Genomic DNA, 6,000 nt, shown 5'->3' on the forward strand with positions numbered 1-6,000 from the left:
TATCGTTACAACGTCGTTGCTCGTACGAGTAAACGTAGCGATCACGGCTTCGCAAATTAACGTCGAGGCTGTAGAACCGTTTCGAACGTTGTTCGTTTCCTTCGATTTATCTCTAATAAGGTATATTTTTCTCTTTTCTTTTTTTTTGCACAATGAAACGAAAAATTATCAGTGGAAAAGACACGAGTAAACGTGCTCTAAATTACAAATCGGCCAAGTGCATTGTTCGATCGATCGTCGAAATTACGCGAGTGGCTTCGTTAGCTCCTTGGAATCGAAAGCAGACCACGTACGAGATACTCTAGTGAATTTAGTTGAACGCGATAGGGAATAAAATTTACGTAATGGACGTTATTTTCTTAGTTCGTAGTTGCGGTTGCACGTATTCCAATGGTACATCGGAGAAAGGGAAGGGGGTTGGGGAAAAAAAAGGATCGTTAATGTTCCCAGCGATGGTTTCACGACGATCATTTGCCGAAAGTACGGGAACCCGAAGGGGTAAACGCGTAGCTAGAACGTTGCATACTTTCTTTTCTTCGAGTCTGGGTTAGCCGGCTTAGAAACCCGTGCACGTGTGCAACCGTGTGCAGCCGTGTGCAGTTCTCGTGACACGACGCCAACCACGTACAACGGCCCGACGCGACGCCGCCGCTACGCCGTCGCTACGCCGCCGTTACGGCGCAGGCTAAACGAATAACTTATGCGTTCTGAATAAGAGACCAGCTCCGTCTGGACTGACTCTCTGCATTACTACTTCGAGGAACCCGCCTCTCTATATGGAACGTTTTACAGTCTGTCAAACAACTACTTCGTATCGTCGTCATTTTTCTGCGAAACTTCACCCTCGCGTTCTATATCGACAACGATTCTTCTCGCGAGGAGCGTCAAGGCTAGTTTCAAGAATTTCCACGCGGCAAACTAGGAATTAAATCGCGACATTCCGTTAGTACGATCCTCGTAAATTATTCGAGCAAAGTTGTACGAACGGTGCGGGATCATTAGTAGTTAATCAGCTGGTATGCAGTCGTGGTACGTCAATCAGAAAGCTATAGTAACGGTAATAATAGCGGAAGGCGATAGAAACCGCAATTAGCAGATTAAAGGCTGGAGTTGGAACTTGTAAAATTCGTGGCCGTGTTTTCCCAATTGAACGTTATGCTCGAAGATCGAAATACGATCGCGTTGAACGCTGTTAATTTTTCATTTTAATCAGCGATAACGTATGAATTAATCGAGTTATCCTGATAGACGCTCATATCCTAGCTTTCATGATATGGCGAATAGTAGTCCGTTTATCTGGCGATATATCGATCATATATAAAGCCTCGAGCTGCGTGTAGAACATCGCGTAGAACCTCCAGTAATTAAACACAGACATTCGCAGTTTGAACGGTATTGCCAGCTATTAAACGCGTGACAGGTTCTTTGCTGAACATCGTCCGTCTGATTTCGTTGCTGATCAAACGGAATCTCGGAAACGACTGCTTATAACTGAATTTTCGATCAGTTTGTCGCAAAAACGCTGTGCCTCGAGTAATTCTTGTCACCCTGCGCAACTGATTTTCGCCTATTTTCCTCTTTTCGTGTAACCTTATATCTACGTAACGACGTCCATACAGTATTTAAAACTAAAATCACTGTAGAAAGTTTCTCACAAGAACTGTAACGATAAATCATAGAGTCGAATAAATTGGAGGACGAACGACGTCAATCGTGTCCATGAAACTGGAAGCTAAGCGATAGTTGGATGGTCGGTGCATAAATAAGAAGAAAAAGCAAAACTGTTTCCAAGAATAGCTATTTGCTACGTGGGCTTCCTTCGAATCGCGAGTTTATCGACCTTCGACACGTTGACCTACGTACGTTACTGTTTCTAGCTAGCGTGGGAGTTTCGATGAAACGATGCGATTCGGTTGCGCCTTCGAATTACACTCATCGATCCCCACCTATATTATAGTCCATTTTGATTTTCGATGGTACGCGATATATCCATTTGTCCTGGTATTTTCCTTTTTCCCGTGTAACTGAAACGTTCGCAGGAAAGAAAAAGCGAATTTATCATCGAGCTAGTTTGTCGATTTTAAGTTCCGTTTCGGCCTGCAGCGGCTGAAGTAATTAGAAAGAAACTTGCTGTAACGCAGAAAGAATCGTTGGGCCGCGAGCGAATCGCGAAAGCAGCGCTAATTGCGATATTACTCACGCTACATTAAGAACGAAAGAAATCGAGAAACTAACGAAGATGTTGCAGTGATAAAAATTTTCAATTAAATTGTTTCCTGTCGCGAGTCCTCCGAACGACGCAAAAACTTGGCCCGAAATTAACGGCTTTTCTTATACTCCGTCGATCTTCCACTTCATTTCTCGGCGATTAAAACGATATCTAATCTAATCGATATCGATCGATGATGAAATTTTATTCTTTTGCCTCGAAATTTTAACTTTTTGACGAAACGACGGGAATTACGTCGTAACGCATTTAACATTTTTGAACGTTTACGTTTTGTAGTCGTCCAGCTAAGAAAATTCTGTTTCGTTCTACAGAAGCGGGATAACGATCTCAGCGTAACGAGCTTCAGTTAGGATGAGTAGCCGCTTCGGAGAATAAAGGATGTACCCGGGTCACTGAGATAAGAAACAGTAAAGCTTCCTTAGAAAAGGGGTATATTCTTTGTGTATTATCATATAAAAGAGGCTTCGTGAAATTCAGTCATACGGCAAATGGCAGAGAAAATAGACGAAAGGATAGGTAAAATAGTTCGTCACGCGACCTTCTTACGAACGATTCCGCTCGAAGGGCTGTGTATCTCCTGTAGAAACGTATAGTTTCCTTTCGTGTTATTGAAACGTCTAATCTCCGTTGTCTCTACAGAGAATGTTAGCATAAACTTACATTTATTGGAAAGTAACAAACAAGAGACTGTATTCTTTTAAACATTGGCCGACTTTAACGCTACATATTCGCGACACTACTACGATCTTAACTACCGATTTCGCGATCTCGGACACATCGTCGTCTCCACCGATCGATTTTAAGCGTCGACGACGCGATAACGGGAAAAACTTGCGTCGTAAGGATCGCGCGAGAGGTATGGTTTTGGTTAGAGAACCGACTTTTTATCAGCTTTTTCTATCGACGAAAGTTTGACGGGTATGCAGCGCGAGTGACAGGGAAAACACCGTGTCTCGCGATTCGTTGATCTAGATCGCTTAGTTAAATCGCGTGTCACACGTGAATCGTCGTTGAAATTGTTCGTATTTCGAACAGTCTCCTCATCTGGGCAGTCTATCGAGAGAATCTAGTTAAAACTCCGTAGAAACTGAAATTTAAATTAAAGCAATCATCGTTCTTGCCTGGACGTTAAACGGGCTTTAAAGTTCCGGTAGAGTTTCAGTCGGGACGCAAAGCAGGGCTAAGAATGCGATATTCTTGTCGGTCCGGATGCTGAAGGAATTTCGAGGTTAGAGAGCGGCAGAAGAAAGATAGAAGGAAGAGTCAGCGGGAGGATATGGTAGAACGGGCAGCGTGCCAATGGAGCGCCAAACCTCTCATTGATCGCACGCCTTCTCTCATCCTCTCTTCTCTTTCCCTCTTCTCCACCGCCGCTTTCGTCTTTCCGTTCTCTTCCGAAAGTTCGAAGCTTCCCCTGTTCGCTCTCACGCGCTCGTATCCGAACATATACATAGGCAAGAACGGCCGGGCAACGTGCCAGCACACACTGATGTAATTAACACCCAGCCTGACTCTGACTCCTGCCTCTGACCAACTCTCTCTTTCTCTTCCTCTCCTTGCCGTCCGTCTTCTTCTACCTGCAACTTTCTCCACGCTTTTGCCCCCTCGGGAGAGAGAGAACCGTCTTCCGTTCGGATGGTCGCAGTCAGTTTCTTCCTCTTTCGTCTTCTACTTTTTTCTTCGTTATCGTATTTACACCGGAACAAATCAGCCGATCTTTGCGAATCTAATTCCCATCTTTCGCATCTGGATCTCTATCTTTGCTGCACGTCTCTCTCTCTCTCTCTCTCTCCCTCTCTCCCTCTCTCTATCTTGCGAAGAAAAATCGCGGAACGAATGATTTTTATACGAAAAGGGAAAAAGAAATATTTTTCTCCGAGCAAGTTGGTTCAGCGTTGGCATAACTGGAGAAGGAAGACGCCGAGAAGCGAAGGCAAGAGAGCTCAACGAAAACGAAAATTGCCCCCACGACGATGTATCTCACCGTTCACCTCAGAGACTCGACGAGTTTGCGAGCTTTCGCTAATACTCGCTTTCGGAATTAATTATCCTGACTAACGACCAGCGGGCCACCGCTATTCTCCCTTGTTCCCATTTCACCCTCGATAGCTCGATTCTCGTCTGTCTCGAAAAACTCGCGCTTCCTTTTTCTCGTACCGGTGCCGATCTCTTTGTTCTCCTATCTATACGACTCGTGACGCTGGTTTCTGGAAAAGCGGAAAAGAAAGGAAAAAGGGAAATTGTTGGTTCTGTTTGCGAATAACACCGCGCTGAGGGAATATAACGAATACGCGGGAATGTTGGCGGAATCGGAAGTTCTGCCAACAAAGGAGTCATCTTTAAAGTCGGCAAACAAATGCAGAGGAGTTTATTACGACGCAAGTACGGATACGAGACACTGTCGACAATGAACGAGTAGCCAGCAGCGGTGCCGAGTCTTTCGATTCCCGGAGGCGTCTCTCGTTTCTCGGGACAACTCGGAATCAGCGGTTGAACGAAGAGGTCGACGCTGCTGCGAGACGTTTGGAGCCGACCTGGGGCTAGTAACCGCTAAACTAGGCGTCTAATAGTTCCTCTCGTCCAGCCACGAACAATAGCCCGTAGTGAACGCCATCAGCTTCCTACGACCCCTTCAGGAATAGTACCATTTTCCGCGGTCACCCGGTACACCGTACAGACTCGATCGTAAATCTTCTTCCGCCGATGTTTTTACACGCGATATTGTTTCTCGTGCCGCTCTCTTAATTTATCGGTATACAGTGGCTATACTCTTATCTTTCAAAGAAACGCCGTTTTATCGGATTCAGGTATTCAAATTTCGTGGTCGTGCGAAAGTAGCACCGAACGATACGTGATTGAACGTATGTATCGAATATCGCAGCTGGTGGAAAAAGATTGACAAAATTGGGTAAAAATTTGGAGGATCGTTTCGAGCGACCGCAACGAAATTGTCTGTATTATTTTTTTTAGCGACGTTTCCTATTACGTGCGATACTCGTTCGCTTTAAATACGCGAGCGCCGACGCGGTAAACGGAATGTTTTGCGATATTAGAATAATTGGTACGTTGTAGGGTAAAGGTGCGGGTAAAGCGGTATCGCGCGAGGCTAACTAACGAACGAAATCGCAGTGGATTCTCCTGCAGTCGTCTCTGTCCGAATGTGCGCAAGATCTGGCATTGCGGTAACCGTGTGCCGAAGGTAAGGTTAGTACGTATACACGTGAGATATACATGTACGTGTCTCTATTCGTAGCTAGTAAATACCAACTATCTAGCTAACTGTGCTGCCCTGGTCGAACTTCTGAGGAATCTCTCTTGTTCCAACGACTTATCTCTCTTCGCTCGTCCTCCCTCTTCCGTAACGCGTGTTCCCTGTGAAATATTGAAATAGCCGGTTCCTGCCACGTGTTTCTCCTTAGTATACCAACCGCCTGAATTTGTCGAACGGTTCCGCTCGTGGTCCCAATGAATTCGTCCCGAAAATTTATAGGCGGACAATACGCGATGACCATTGTCTCTCGATTAACGCCGTTTTTCCCTCGATACCGATCGCTTATATACCGAACAGCAGTTTCACGTCGCCAGCGTGTTATCGTCGACGTTATCACACTCTGCCAGCCAGTGGGTGTAGCTGAAAACTGCAAGGAGCAATTTCGCTATTTCCCTTTTCCGAGCAATTGCCGATATGTTTGACGATAATCGTTGTTCGCCGTACTATTATCGCGGACTGCATTGTCCGTCGTGAAAGGCTTGGCTTAAATTCGAGCTAA

The sequence above is a fragment of the Bombus terrestris genome, chromosome 3, assembly GCF_910591885.1.
Source record: "Bombus terrestris chromosome 3, iyBomTerr1.2, whole genome shotgun sequence".
Classification (NCBI taxonomy): Eukaryota; Metazoa; Arthropoda; class Insecta; order Hymenoptera; family Apidae; genus Bombus; species Bombus terrestris.